The following is a 14,733-nucleotide window of genomic DNA, read 5'->3' as shown; positions in this document are numbered from 1 at the left end:
CAACATGTACATGTATACCTTGGCTATTCCTTAGATTACACAGTTGACATTTCAGCGGAGGGTAAACTTGTGTTCCATCATGCATATTTATACCTCATTGCCTGATGTACCGTGTGAAATGAGCAATTTAGAGTGTTTTCACACTGGCAATATTTTGCTTAACCCCATACTATAGGTGGGGTTAAAGGGTATTTTTAATAGCCCTACGTATAGTCCGGGGTTAAGCTTATTCAACTTTCTTTTCACACTGGCAAAAATTTGCTTAACCCCGTACTATAGGTGGGGTTAAAGGGGGGTCTTAGCCCTACCTATAGTCCGGGTTAAGCCTATTCCACTTTCTGTTCAGACTCGTATTTACCAAAGTGGGCTAGCCCCACCTATAGTACTGGGTTAGCTGGCCCTGCAAAATAGCAGGGCTAACCTCGCAATTGTGGTGCTAACTCCTGCTACCTCCGCAATTGCGGTTCCAAGCAAATGAATGAGAACAGAAACGAAAAATAGTCCGGGACTACGCAGTGGAGCGAATTAATGAATTCCATGGCCATGGCTAGTACGGGGCTAAGGAATTGCAGTGAGAAAAGCCACAAAAGTAAGTCCGGGGTTAAGGACAGTACAAATTACGGGGTTAAGCAAAACAAGCGTGAAAAGAGTATTAGAGTGTGAGGGTTCATGCTCGGAACATGGCTGCATGCAAAATGGTGATTTATTACGAGGATGACATTTTGTTTTCTGTTACAGTGTGAGTCAAATTTTACTGTTATGGGTTGAGGTTTATATAGTCCATTAATTGGTTAAGGTTTTCGAACTTTGTATTGTTGGATTGAATTGGTATAATAATCTTCTTAAAAGGTTAATGGGTAATTAACTGAAAGAAAAACAAGTAGATATACAAAAACAAGTTCTCCTTACTTTTGTTTAGATGACAAGACTTGTGATTAATCTTGTAAATAAATATTTAATCTGCCTAGAATTTGTTTAATTTGAAATTGAATACATATATGTAGATAATAATCTTTCTAATGGATGAATAATATAATGCAAAATTCATTGAAAAGGTCACATCATTTATTCCTGAATGACTCTATATATGCTGGCTGAATCCTTATAGCTCGTGGAATAGACTCCATTACATGATGGGAGAATAATCATGAGAATCAATAAGAATATATAGTGTTTATCTCATTCGATACCACAGGTACATTCCTAGATACACTAGAGTGCTCTTGTGGTGTCTTAAATTGCAAACAGTATACATGTGTTTGTAGATTGGGTTGCCCTGTGGTTTCTGTGAAGCATTGATATGGTCTTATATGCAAACAAGATAATCAATGAGTAGGACAGTACCACACAGCATTGATGGCATAAGCTTCCAAACTTGTATTTATTTGCAACTATAAAACTTTAATTGTAGATAATTCCACCCTTGTACTTTTTTTTTGAGAGGTCAGCTAGAGCGTAATATAGTTAGAACTCGGTGATAAAGGATACAAGTGAACCCATTGATTACTGAATGCTCCTCTTCCCATGCAAATTAAGCTACCAGATACTCGTTTTGCATTGGCAATACGTCAATGACTCTGTAAGGCACCCGCCTTCACCTTCGTCTAGTGTTGTAATGCCTCAGTCACACCTTTGCGTATTTGGCTTGCGTATTGCTGCATATTTATGGAAGCCGTTTTAACATTTATTTCTATTTCTTGATATCAAGAAATGAATTCTTGATATCAAGAAATTAATTCTGTTGTAAAGCAATGGTAATTCTTGATATCAAGAAATAGGAATAAATGTTAAAATGGTTTAATTACCATGAAAACGCAGCAATATTCAAGCCAAATACGCAAAGGTGTGACTAATACTCTTTTCACACTGGTTTTGCTTAACCCCGTACTTTGCTTAGCCCCGTACTATCCTTAACCCCGGACTATTTTTTTTGGCTTTTCACACTCGCTGTTTTTAGTCCCGTACTAGCGCCTATTCTGGAATAAGAAAACTCCAGCTGTTCTCACTGCATTTCGTTAACCCCGGATATCGTGAATGTTATTATTGGACATACTTCGCATCTGGCCAGCTGCGATACGCTCCATTGCGTAGTACCGGACTATTTTTCGTTTCTGTTCTCATTCATTTGCTTAGCACCGCAATTGCGGGGTTAGCAGGAGTTAGCCCTGCTATTTTGCAGGGTTAGTTAACCCCGTACTATAGGTGGGGTTAGCCAACTTTAGCCCACTTTGGTAAAAACCAGTCTGAAAAGAAAGTGGAATAGGCTTAACCCCGTACTATAGGTGGGGCTAAGACCCCCCCCCCCCTTAACCCCACCTATAGTACGGGTTAAGCAAAATATTGCCAGTGTGAAAACAGTATAAGGCATTTATTAGTTTCGTAATTTTAATTAGAAGACCTGTGCTGTACACTAAAATCTGTACTCCTATAATTTGATTTCTTTATTGTTTTCTTCATCCAGCTCAGTCAGCATCTTGAACAACCGCACCCTGAGCTGAGAGGCGCAACGAGAGGTCCTCCACTGTATCACCTTGATGGACCGCCTTCTCTTATCCGTTACCAAGGCAACCACTTCCAAGCAGGGTTACTGATCAGAGCCAACGGGAACAACTGAGTACTTGATAACCTTGGCAAGATCCCTGACACACTACTCCACAGTGGACGTTTAGAAGACGACTAGAAGTAGAGATAATTTAACTGCCTGTACCGTCAGTACTGCCACTACTACCACTTCCATCCACACAATAAGGATGGGGGAGTTTGCAGGGGGAAATGCTGTGGATAGATGGACCTGTCCAAATGATAGACAGCTGGCTCTAAGAGCAAAGTAAGTATATACAACACTAATCCTAGCCTATCCGATAGGCGTCGGGCTAAACGGCAAGTGTACTAATCGCGTTATGGAGACTGACATCGGCGCAGGCGTCAGCCCGAGCGCCTATCATCACTGGTGAACTCATCATTATTCACATACGTGTATCGTATGTGTGATGAGCGTATTCTCATGCATGATTCATAAGACTAGCCTTATTTGGTGATTGATCACTTTGATTTATATCATCTCCAGGTTCCCCATCGCTCATTTGCCTATTTTGGTCCATGCTACATAAATATTCATGAAAGAGCTTTACAGGGGGTTCGTAGATTTTCTAGGAAACGAAACATGGTACATAAAAGAAAATAAAACTTTTCGCATGCACCAGTGATGATAGGAGCTCAGGCTAACGCCCGCGCTGATGTCACTCTCCATATTAAACGCGATTAGAATACTTGTAAAGCCCGATGCATATCGGATAGGCTACACTAACCATTGAGGGATCCAAGGGTATTTGGAGACACACTCTCCCCTCTAAACAAAACAAAACAATACAAGACAAAAACAAAGCATAACCAGCAGATGTTTTAGATAAATACCATGATTTATAGGATTATAACACCCTCCTCGCTCTCAGTTACTGAAATGGAAATTATAGGGGGGGGGGGGGGGGGGGGAGTGGAAAAAGTTTAAGTGAGATAGCAGAGAGAAGAGAGACAAAATGATAGGTCCAGCTAACAACTAAATTATTAATATTTTGTAAAAGTAATGTTGTTTTTTTTCCCGTAATTCAAGAAAGAAAATTGGACTGGTTGAATTAAGACCTTTGTTAAATACTTTAAGATATAGAAAGCTTTGATTAAAACGTAAACCAAGCGACAAATTAATTTTTCACACACTTAAAAATTGACCTAACTTAATAAGAGTTTAAATAAAGAAGAAAGACAGAGAGAGAGAGACAGTCAGAGAGAGAGACAGAGAGGTACAGACATAGAAAGAGAGGGAGAGAGAGAGAGAGAGAGAATTATGTTTTTTTACAACAAATACATGTACATGTTATATATCATGAGGAGATAACAGTACACGTAAATATGTACCTCCTTTCTGTCTTTCTAACCCTCTTTAGACTAGGGACAGGTTGGTCTTTCCATACTAACTCTGCTAAAAAATTTCAGAAGAGTGAAGGATTGAATCGAGATGAACAAGACACCATCCTGAAGGTGATAGAGAAGGCTGAAAAACTGGAGGTCTCAGAACAGGAGAGAATAGGGTAAGTTATGTTAAATTATTGATTGATTTATTGATTCAGTGATTCATGAACTTTCAGATAGATAGATAGATAGAACATTTGATTGATAAAATTATTGATTGATTGATTCATTCATTCATTGATTGATTGATTGATTGATTCATTCATTGAATTTCAGATAGATCAGTTGATAGATTGAACATTTGATTGATTGATTGATTGATTGATTGAACATTTGATTGATTGATTGATTGATTGATTGAACATTTGATTGATTGATTGATTGAACATTTGATTGATTGATTAATTAAACATTTGATTGATTGATTGATTGAACATTTGATTGATTGATTGATTGAACATTTGATTGATTGATTAATTAAACATTTGATTGATTGATTGATTGAACATTTGATTGATTGATTGATTGATTGATTGAACATTTGATTGATTGATTGATTGAACATTTGATTGATTGATTAATTAAACATTTGATTGATTGATTGATTGAACATTTGATTGATTGATTGATTGAACATTTGATTGATTGATTGATTGAACATTTGATTGATTGATTGATTGATTGATTGAACATTTGATTGATTGATTGATTGATTGATTGAACATTTGATTGATTGATTGATTGATTGATTGAACATTTGATTGATTGATTAATTAAACATTTGATTGATTGATTGATTGAACATTTGATTGATTGATTGATTGATTGATTGAACATTTGATTGATTGATTGATTGAACATTTGATTGATTGATTAATTAAACATTTGATTGATTGATTGATTGAACATTTGATTGATTGATTGATTGAACATTTGATTGATTGATTGATTGAACATTTGATTGATTGATTGATTGATTGATTGAACATTTGATTGATTGATTGATTGAACATTTGATTGATTAATTGATTGATTGATTGATTCATTCTTTCATTGAATTTGAGATAGATCAGTTGATAGATTGGACATTTGATTGATAGAATGATTGCCTGATTAGTTGAAAGATTAGAGTGTTTGACTGAGTTTAGTGCTTAATTGATATATTGATGCTTAGATGGATCAGCAATTAATCAATTGAATCGAAGATTGATTATCATTTATTTCATTGGTTGATACACATATTGGCAGCTCAGCAAATTGATTATTGTATTGATCGATAGACCAATATATAAAGCGAATCACATAGTTTATTGATTGCTCCAATGATAGAGTGATTGAATGAATGATTAAGTGAGTGATTGGTTGATTTATAGAGTGACAGATTCATTGATCAGTTTATTAATGAATGGACTGGGCAATACTTGACTAATCAATCAGGGAACCTACAGCGCCACGTCCTGTTTTCTTGACTGCACTTATTGACACATAATGCTTTATCAAATACTTTACATATTGTTATGTTCTGGCTTGATGTCAAATCCTGGATCAATGGAATCTGTTGTTTTCTTTGAATAACGTAACACTAGTTGGCTCTGCATTGTAGACATTTTCATACTTTAAAAAATAATGATATATTTGTGCGGGCTCACAAAAAAAAAGGATTCCATGACATTTGCTCCGGCGACAATTGCTCCGCTGTAAATTTCATACACTAATCGAATGGCTAACTTCAACCCTGGATTCAACACTATACCCTACCCTAAACCTAACCCTAAACCTAACATAAAACCCTATTGAAACCCTAACCCTAACCCTACATCTTAGACGAAATAAAGCCCGGAGCAATTGTCGCAGGAGCAAATGTCGTGTCACCAAAAAAAGCCCTGCCAATAGTACAGTTTTAATATGACATTAATAGGTGAGAGCGAGACTTTGATTCTTATTTAAGTAAGTTTCCTTCGTTCAAAACGATGCTCAAAATACGTTTTGCTGCACATGATATTTGTTATACAATGTTTTGTAATACATGACGCAACTTCAGACCAGAAAAAAATTAATTCAGCATTGTATAGCTGTACGTTTTTTTTACAGTCTGTTTTTGTCTAAACAGTCTGGAACTCTATACCAGTTGGATCCCTATACCAGTTGGATCCATGTATTTAGGTTGTAAACCCTATTTCTTGTTGATGAGTTTGTAATATTGTTCGGGTTTAGGAGGAAAGGAATTGGTGATGATGACTTCTATCAGTGCAGACTGTAAAGCCAGAAACACAATGAATATTTTATTGATGAACTTTCAAATGCATCCTGTTTCTTAATCTGTTTGTAAGGTCTATGCTATTTTAGGGGCAAATCCATTTAAACAGAAATGCATTAAACTGTCAAAATGGAGGCGGTTGAATGATAGTGGGATTACTTAACGTGATGTGCTTGTTTTATTTCTTTCACCAAAGTCCATTTAGAAATTTCTTTAATATGAAATAAAGTGAGAATTACATATTTAGATGGTGCCAAAGAAAAGGAGACGATGAGAGAGACGGAGAGAGAGAGGGGTGGGGAGCTATTGGGAAAGAGTTGGAGAGGGAGGAGCAAGGGAGGTAGAGAATGAGAAACATAAATACATAGAGAGAGAGAGAGAATGAGAGAATGAGAATGAGAGGGAGAATGAGAGAGGGAGAGAGAATGAGAAAGAAAGGGGGAAGGGGTGTACAGGAGATTTAAGTATGGGCATGGCAGCTTTAGAACTACTTGTTTTGTCTTTTGCCTGTAGATATACAAATATCGTCCTTGTTTTCACGAAGTGACGGTAGTGAGGAAAATCGTCACGCAAAGTGAATGCAATTTTTTTTCACTACCGTCACTTCGTGAAAACAGCGACGAAATATGGTTACTTTTACTTCTTGTATATCTTTATTGTGAACAAATTGTTTAAAATAAATATTATAGTCACTCTCTACCTCATATTAGGACAAAATCCTAAAAATCATATGTTCAAATTCTTTCTGCTTTAATTGTTTAAAATGAATCAATCTTTTAAATAGAGGGGAACTAAACAGGATGCGAGAGAATATGGGCATTTTTTTTGAAAGGTTTATACCAAATTATGTAAACATATTGAGCATTGCCAGAAGGACTATAACATGTATCATTTTACATATTACACTCCACACTCCACAACAGATGATTTAGGTAAATACCGCCATTCCTTTTTGTTTCACAACATCTTGAATTGCCATCAGGGATTGTTTTCTCCTCTTTATTTGAAGCACTTAATGTTATGCCATAAATGGAAGCACAATCTCTTAATTCTTCCCAAGGGAAGGCGAAACCTACTTTTTGGTTGAACCCAGAGCTGTCAAAACAGAATGAAACAAAATGTCCGTAAAATGCCCAGATAGGCAATTATTCATGAGGTTTTATTACGTGACAGAGAAATCTTTTTTGTAAAGCAGGCTTTGGTGTGGAGCTTCTTTTAATAGATGTTCTCTCGATGGTAGGGCCCAGGAATAGAATCAATTTATATTATCCTGGGGACATTTTAAGTTGAGAAGGAAGCATGATAGATACAAGAAAACTGAAAATGACATTTACCGCTTTATGACATCTTGCATTCTTAACTAGCTGATTCTTTTGATTCTGCAGTAAAAATTCATGATGGTAATTTGTGAATTACTTTTTGTGGGTGCTGGTAAAATGCAAATTCCTTTTTTTTCAAGAAATTCAATGGGGAAATGCTCTGTAAGAGTTTGCACTGTATTCGCTTGTGATCTTTCTAAGTTTTCTTTTGTTACTTGATATATGCTTGTTTGTTTTCAATTACAGTTGTGTGGTTTCAAATGGGAATAAAATAATGGCTCGAGTATTTGGGATATAGCTCTCTTCATCTTATAGAAAAGCTATTATTATATATTTTGATATATAAATTATATATTATTAAATTTTACGAAGATGATAAAATTGGTCTCAATTCTGTTGTGGTTTTAAATCATTTATTATACAAGGTGATGTTTTACCCAAATATCCGAACTTTAACAATTCTTGTCAGCAGGGGAGGGAGGGAGGGGGGGGGGGGGGGGGGGAGGGGGAGAGGATGAAAGCCCCCTTCTTCTTACTCCATTTACTTACAGAGCATGCTTAAAAGATATAACATTCCATGAGACAGGTTTTCAATCGCAGTCTCTTTCTTTGAATAACTTTGATTGTTTATCTTATATGTTCAGCTGTCCATGAAAAGGCAGTTACTGCTCTTAACAAGACATAGCCTTTTCTGTCTTCCCTCTTGCTGGAAGTTGACATTAAAATACACAAATTATTTCATGATAGTTATCTTAACAATTGATAAAGCTGTTTTGAATCGCAACAAGAATGATACATTCTTTGACTGAAATTACTAGATATATCTGATTCTTCTATTATTCTTAGTCGAAAGTGACTAACTTCACAAATCATGTACATGGACATATTTTGAATTCCATAAAAAATGACCAGAATTTCTTTGTCCAAAAATACCAAATGCAATACAAAACAAAACTGCAATGTAAACCCCCTGTAGCAGTGAAAATGTTAATGGACAAAGAAAGCCAATAAAGCCTCTTGGTTTGATATAGATGTAGACCAAGGAGGCAAAATGATGCTAAAAGCTTTTCCTCATGAACATCAATCTTTTCAAGTCCTTTTGGTTTTTTCTCTCGATCACCCTATATTTTCATTATTTTGACTGCACATACTTAAAAGTCATGTGAGTAGAATAAATCCATTTGCAAGCGATGATGAAAGGCTTAGATATTCATCTGAGAGTATGCTATGACATTTTTTTCAAAATCCTGTTTTCCTTTCAGCTGACATTCAAAAGTTAGTCTGCATTTAGATCAACAGTACTCAATTGCTCTTACGTGGCTTGCTTAGCAACAGGTTGAAATCAATTAAAACTGTTGTTTTGTAACACTCTCGATTACGTAAATTGTGAACACATTTGGATTAGTAATTTTCCATAAATAGTGTCGTGATCAGTTGGTTTCAAAGTTCACTTTTTTATCAGAGTTTGAAATGTTATTCCTCAATCTGTCATGTGGGTTGATGAAAAATTATAAATAAAAGACGAAGAGATTTTTTCTAGTTAACCAACATCCAGAACTTTTTCAAAATGATTTCAAATGTTGATGCAGGATTTGAGGTAAACAAGTAGTCATATTTATAGATTCAAACACAAATAATTCACTTATGATGGCATAGAATGTAGTTGTGTTTTTGGATTTGAACACAAATAAAGCACTTACATCCTTTGAATTTCCATGAGGACAGTCTATCCCTAATGGTTTTTAACTTTTAAAGCTGTCAGTCTGACGTTGAGAGCACAGCCCCAGGCGATGACGGCACAGACGGTTTTTGAAGAGGAGAAACATTTACTTTAGGGGGCCGGAGTAGACGTAGTCACTGCTAACGTATAATCTGTGCACACACTTGAGTCTAACCAGCAACCTTTATTGGACCCCATCGAATGGCTTGCAAGCCTCATCCTGGTTCTGTTGGAAATTTTAAGTTCATTTTTTTTCTCCAATATTTAGATTCACAAACACATTTAGTTGATTAGGGATGATTATTATTTAACACACCACTTTGAATTCATTTTTTTTTAATTGTTTGTTTAATTGCAGTTGGACTAGATCATTTTAAAGAAAAAATACAAAATTTGTCTTCTACAGGATATTGAGTGAAATGTATAGCAATATCCTTTTATGTTATTAAGTTGTCACTTTACTATTTGAGCAAAAGCACACAACTGGTGCATCAAAAGATCTCAGAATTTGTGGTGAGTAGACAACCAAAATTTTAATCCTGCATTGAAAAAATAAATTATTGTTGTTCGATCTAGTCAAACAACAGCTTTTAATGTAGACCACAAACTTTCGAAGAATTTTGCCTAAGTTTTGCCTGGTCCATGCCTTAATGCATTCACATCTTTGGTAGATTTCTGGTACACCGTATAACACATGGTAAAGTGTTTTACAATTTACATTTTCCTTGTTTTCAATTGAGAGAACATTTTTTTGAATAAAAAACTAATAGAGCTCTGTGTATCAAATAAGGAGTACTTAGAAAAATCCTGGAATAGTCTGTTGTTGACTGCAACTTCTATTCTGAGTGAAATGCCCCATCTTGATCATCTTCCTTGCAATGGCTTGGAATACAGTAAAAACAAGCCAGAAATAACATCCCTCAGCGGCCATGTAAACACTGGTCCATGCAACTCTATCTCTCTGTTGTTCAAGTGTGTTTGTCCATGTGCTTTGGATTTGGAAAGGGAAGAAGTATTTGAACATGTAGTTAATGTTCAGTGCGTGTGCCATCCAGATACAATTTTCTCATATTTCCATTTTAGCAGGGCTCCACATTTAGTATGTTCACAGGATGTCGGGCTTGACCCCTCCCCCCCCCCCCCCCCCTCCTCCGCCTTACACTTTGTGGCCCGAATTCACAAAGGAGGTTTGTCGACAAACCTTGGTTTTCATCCGTCATATGACACGTTTTTACACATTTTTTTTACAAACCTGGTTTGTAAAAACAAATGACGCACAAAAACCAAGGTTTGTCGACAAACCTCCTTTGAGAATTTGGGCCTTAGGGTTTGTTTGCCTTGTTTCCCTATTCAAATTTTCAAGTTTGGGAGCCTTGAGATTATTCTGAAGGCCAACAAGGTCCAGTGTTGAGCAATATTAGATGTTTCATCATGCTGTAGACAAGTTGAAACATTAATACTTTATTTTCATGAGAGAAGATTGACAATATGTGACTGTATGACAGTAGCAGTTGTTCTCTCGTTACCATCTAACATGATTAATAATTGGTTGAATCCTTAGACCTTACTCTATCTATCTGTATCTTCTCCCGGTTTGGAGGTTGATTGCAACATCTCCAATTTTACTCTATCTTCTACCATTCTGGTGCACTCTTGAAGTTTTAGTCCACTCCAGTTCTCGACATTCTCTTCCCAGTTGATTCAGGGTCTCCCTCTCGGTACAGTTTTCTGAAACTATACCTGTTCTGAAACTATACCTGCACCTACCCATGACCTTAATCTTAAACTTAAATCCTAGCCTAAATCCTTACCTAAAAGTCCATTTGCAATCATTATACCGTATAAGAATATGATATCTTTGATGAAATACAGTTTGGAGTAAAATGTAGCCTGACTAAGTAAACAAGATTTTTTAAAATTTAATCAAAATAGAAGTGGGAAACCTTCATGTTGTGTACAAGTTGTAAACAATACTGTAATATCCCGAGAGACACTAATCTGTTCATGCGCAATTCAAAGCCCCGTCAATCAATGATTGTCAGATGCCAAAAAGCACTTCTCTCTCAGCTTTTTCCAATCAAATAAATAAAATCCCTGTTCATCCTGGTTTGATCCATGTCTGGGCCCTCTAAATTCTCTTGAATCCGAATCTATACTTTCATCCCTTCTCATTTGTCAGTCCCACATCTTGAGGTTGATGTCAAGAACGAGAGAAAGCGGAGTGATGCTAGATCTAACCGTCTTGTGTATTTCCCACAGGTTATAAGAATCAAATGTCAAAAGAATTTATGATAACAGAGGCACTTGTCAATGTCTCCTCTTAAAAAGCCATTACAGTGTAACTTTATCGTACATAATAATAATAATAATAAGAATAGCCTAATAGTCCACTCCAAATTTTATTAAACCAAAACAGAAATTCTCTTTGCCCAATTGATCGTGAGCCCGGCAGCCACTGAGCAGCGCGAGATCGAAGTTGCTCTATCCCTTATTGTTGAACACCAAACAAGGTAGCAACAACTCCCATATTTTAACGTCTTTTGGTATGACGCGGCCGGGGTTCGAACCCACGACCTCCCGGTTGTGAGGCGGACGCTCTACTGACTGAGCCAACACTCCGGTAACATATAGGTGAAAATGTCAACAATTTGTGTGACCAGCATTGTCCAATAAAAAGAAAGAAAATCTTGGTGCATCCAAGTTTGAAATGATTTCACGAAATGTTGCTTACTCTATTCTCTCGACACTTGCACCTGTCTTGTATTTCCTCTATTGCTTATTGGAGCTTGATACATGTTCAGTTAGTAGTATTAGTCGTCAATCATTTATTCAACAAAGTGCACTCCATGATATATGGGTAGAAGTATGATTTAAAAGGTAGAAACAAAAAATATTGATAGAGCAAATTCATTGCTTTGGGTGTGGTTATTCTAAAATATGCAAAGTAGCCCCTTTCCATGTTTAAAATATATCGTCTGCATTTTTATGAACCAAGGAATCCATTATACATGTGTATCTGTACGGATTTGTGAGTTCTTAGTAATGCCAACGATATGTGAATACTGTGGCTGATTTGTTGTTCCATATAAGCATCGACACAAGTCATGTACTGGGCTCTGTTTCACAAAACTTATTATAATAAATGCTCAAGTTCTATGACAAATTTGCAATGATATGCCCTGATTTCTGTTGCTTATTGATCTACTGTGTAAAAAATAATACAGAAAAATTATAAATAGATAAAGATGAGTTGAATTAGATCCCTATTTGTGATATTCTAATTGGATATTGGTCGATGCTAGAACATAACTTTAGATGAACATCTGGGAACTAGAGTATCGGGGAACTAGAGTATCATGCTCTGGACTTGTGTCACATACTTACATGTATTATTCATTACTGGAACCTCATTTTTAAATGGGTTTTTAATACAGTAATTAGGCCATGCGATGAATCTTTTGGATGGGAGCTCAGAGCTGTGTTGAATAGTGAGTAGCCCAATTAGCTTTAGCAGGCTAATGAAGGAAATGAGGATCTCATATAACGAGAGAACATACGTGTGTGCACCTGTTTATTGATTTCAACGGCAAGATGCTGTACTCAGCATATTAGGTACATGTATGCTTATGGATAAACATAAGTGAGAACGAAAGTGAAGTGAGATGAAATGACTGAATCACTGTTGCTTAATTGTTCTGAAGATTTCTTAATCTGTGAAAATTCAAACACGCTACCATCTCACATTACATGTGCTGAGAGCATGAAGGGCATCAACTCATTCATGAAGTAATAAATAGATTCACCACCATTTTGGTTACCATTTTGGTTACCAGCAGTTACAATGTAGTACTGTACCGTATCTGTAATTTTTGTCTTTGCAGCCTTTTTTTCTTCTGGAATGATTAAGTAACTATTCATGCAAATTTACAGAATACAGAATATTCATGCAACATATACAGAAGAAGATTATAAAAAAATATTAGAAATAATACTATTATGTCAGAGAAATAATGAAATGCTGATTTAAAACTCTCATATTTTCGAGAGGCATTCATAACAACAATTGAAAGCTACTTCAGTTGTTTGCCAGATGTGACACAATCCTGATTTTAATAAAAATTATGAGAAAACTAGTAATGTCCTGATAATCAAACATAAGCAATCAGCTCGGCAATATTCATTCATAAATGGTTGAGAACCAAATGCAATCTTGGGCCGATGTGGAAACACTTTCAGTTAGGCTGATAGTGCACGTCACACTCGTACACATTCTGCATCGTAATAAGATGGAGAGGAGAACATATCATTACGATCTCATTTTATGACATGCATAGTGCTGTAGTGTTGGTAACTCTGCCTTTCAGGTTGCCATACTTATTAGGTACTGTTATAATACAGTCCAACCTAATGTCGCAACCACCTGTATAGAAAGACCATCTGTCTATAAAGACCACATATTTTCCCCTAGAAATGATGATTCGTATTGAAACATGTCGAAGGAAGCCTGTTAATAATAATTCCTCTAAATTTTTCTTTTAATACATGGTGTACCACAAGATTCTATCCTAGGTCCCCTACTGTTTTTTTTAATTTACACCAATGATCTTACACACACACAAAAAAAACCTCAGCAATTTTTTTTTTTTTTTTTTTTTTTAACTCTTAAGCTGCCACCCATACAATGCACCCAGTGCCACAGTGCTAATCCCTATTGTGCCACCCACAAATCTCCTGTGTGCCAAGTTAATTTTAAGGTTGGTTCAAACGCGTGTTATTTAAATCTTTACAAAAAACAATTCGCTAAATTGCTCGAGAAAATCCAATCTGACTGTTGTATACAAAGATGCGTAATCCAAAGCCGATAATCTGATGCAGCGATGGTACTTTCAATAGCGCTGCAAAAGCACTCAGCACGGTGCAATGGGCATGAACAATGACTGTTATTACATATGCGCCCTTGCGTGCACAAAGCATAGTAGCGATGGCTCGCTAGCATGAACGTGGCGTTCAATCGATAGCGCGCTCGCGTGCACAGAGCACTACAGTGTGTCTCTAAAAAAAGTAAACCCAACTTCAACGGCAAATTTTCAGAAAACTATAAAATATTTACACATTATTTTTTATGGTTAGATAGTCCAATAAGTCCTCTGTCCAATGATACCACGTAGGTTATGTAACTCTCATGCATGACTGAGCATGATTCAACTTAGTGAATGGGTGTGAAATCATCACTGTGGCAAGTTAGAATTGCACTGGAAGTTCATCAATCAAATGACATAGGAAATGTCTGATTTCTTACAAGCATAGCTTAGGGATGTGTACCCTCGACATGACCGCCATTCCTTTCCATGCAAAGCTCGCAACGCCTCCTCATGTCCCTGACAGCACGCCTGATCATTCCCTGATCTTGTCGTAATCGGTTCACTTCACCTGTTATCTGTTGCCTCAGCTCCTGAATTGTGGCCGGTGGG

This window comes from Strongylocentrotus purpuratus, unplaced genomic scaffold, assembly GCF_000002235.5.
Source record: "Strongylocentrotus purpuratus isolate Spur 01 unplaced genomic scaffold, Spur_5.0 spur5_scaffold_2, whole genome shotgun sequence".
Classification (NCBI taxonomy): Eukaryota; Metazoa; Echinodermata; class Echinoidea; order Camarodonta; family Strongylocentrotidae; genus Strongylocentrotus; species Strongylocentrotus purpuratus.
Note: the sequence above shows the minus strand (reverse complement) of the source record.